We start from the raw sequence: 2,359 nt of genomic DNA on the forward strand, positions 1-2,359 counted from the left end.
GGTTAGACTCCAGCTCTTCCTGACTCCCAGGTCTGTGCTCCATCCACTAGGCCCTGCTGCTTCTCCCAAGCACTTAGTACAGTGCTCTGCACACAGTAAGTGCTCAGAGAAGCAGCGTGGCTCAGTCAGTGGAAAGAGCCCGGGGTTGGGAGTCAGAGGTCATGGATTCGAATCCCAGCTCTGCCACTTGTCAGCTGTGTGACTGTGGGCAAGTCACTTCACTTCTCTGTGCCCCAGTTACCTCATCTGTAAAATGGGGATTAACTATGAGCCTCATGTGGGACAACCTGATTACACTGTATCTACCCCACTGCTTAGAACAGTGCTCAGCGCATAGTAAGTGCTTAACAAATACCAACATTATTAATAAATACGATTGAATGAGAGGTGAAGCAGACGTAGCTAGGGGGAGGAGGGAAACATTCAGACGAGGCAAGAGGTGGTACCACCAGAGGGGAAGGGAGCTTGGGAGCCCGTCCAGGTAGTTCTGTATCTACCAGAGATCTTGCAGCAGGAGGGCTGGAGGTTAGACAAGAGGAAGTGAGGGTCAGGTCTCTCTCTCTCTCTCTCTCTCTCTCTCTCTCTCTCTCTCTCTCTCTCTCTCGTGTTCCTTCCCTGAGTAGAGGGGTGAGGGATGGGTGTTGCTATAGCAACCATCACCGAGTTGGACAGTATGATCCAGGCATCACCTTCGGGGGAGGCTGCAGGCTGGGGAGAGAGACACAGAGATGGGAAGAGACATAAAGACAGAGACAGAGAGACAAGATTTTGGGGGGGAGATGGAGATGGGGAGCGATGCAGATAGGGAAGGGGGAGACTGTCTGCAGTCACTAGAATCAACCACGAGTATTCCTGAGAGCAGGGCGTTGTACTAAGCACCTAGGAGAATACAAGACTCTAATCTCGTTGACGGCAGAGAATGTGTCTGTTTATTGTTATATTGTACTCTCCCAAGTGCTTAGTACAGTGCTTTGCACACAGTAAGCACTCAGTCAATACGATTGAATGGGCAGGGAATGGGTCGTGTCTGCCAACTCTGTTGTATTGTACTCTCACAAGCACTTAGTACAGTGCTCTGCACAAAGTGAGAACTCAATAAATTCCATGGATGATAGAAGAGTAGAAGGTGGAGAGAAAGAGAGCCTGGGAGAGAAGGGAGATGGGGGGGCTGTGTGTGTGCGCACAACTGTCACTTACCTGCCCAATCCCCCCATCCCCATCTGATCTCACCCTTCCCCTCCTCCACCTGGGTCTCAGACCGTGACTTCTGACCCCTGGCTCCTCCTGGCTCCTCACTCTGATCAGGCAGTTTTCCTTTGTGATTTAAGGGGGCAATAATCAGGGGGTGTGAGGAGGTGGCTCACCTCCAAGGCTCCTACCCATCCCCTTCCCTGCAAGGCCCCCAGGTTTGGGGAAGAGGGGGGAGCGACTGTCCAGGCACGGGTAGGCTGGGGAAGCCCCCCTGCTCCACACACACACACACACACACACACACACACCCAGGCCGAGGGGTTGAGCAGGCCTGGGGGAGAGAGGGGTGAGGCAAGGAGTTCTGGGCTGGGGAGACAGGATATGAGTAATGGAAGCAGGCTTGGCACTGAAGTGGTCCGAACGGCCCTCCTGTCCCATGTTTATGGGGTCACGGGCCATAAAGCCAGCCAACCTACAGATGTCTTCATAAGACTTTACGAGGCCGGGCCGGAGAGACCCCATAACTCAGGAGCAAGAAGTCGGGGCGGGGGTGGGGGGCGGAGGCGAGCAGCGGAGCAGGGCGAGGAGGCGTCAGGCTGGGCACTGGGGGCACCCGGACTCCTGCCCCGGCCCCTCCCTACCCCACTTCCACCTCAAGCCAAGCCCTCCTCCAATCCTTCTGGCTGGTGCTCCCTGCTTTAGAGCACTCCCTCCCCTTCCAGACTTTACACGGGGCCTGGGGGGAAGGCAGGGAGGCTGCAGCAAGTCCCGGGCAGAGGGCAGAGCGCTAGGGTCGGAGGCGAGGGACTGAAATCCTGACTTTGGGGCACACTCTGACCACCCCCCCCGACCCGGTCAGCACTCTGCTTGCCCCCCCCCCCCCAACATCTAGGGGTCACGTGTGGGAACAGCTGACTGTCCTTTGTATATTAATGTGCATCTTCCCCCTCCAGACTGTAAACTCGTTGTAGGCAGGGAATGTGCCTGCCAACTCCCAAGTACTTAGTACAGTGCTCTGCATACCATAAGCGCTCAATAACCACCACCTATTGACTGATTGATTGAACCACCTCCCCCAACGCCAACCTGTGATCTCGGCTCCTGGGGGAAGGGAGAGGCTAGAGATCGCAGCTCGGCCCCCTTCACACCAAGACGCAGACTCCGGAGC

This window comes from Ornithorhynchus anatinus, chromosome 10, assembly GCF_004115215.2.
Source record: "Ornithorhynchus anatinus isolate Pmale09 chromosome 10, mOrnAna1.pri.v4, whole genome shotgun sequence".
NCBI lineage: Eukaryota > Metazoa > Chordata > Mammalia > Monotremata > Ornithorhynchidae > Ornithorhynchus > Ornithorhynchus anatinus.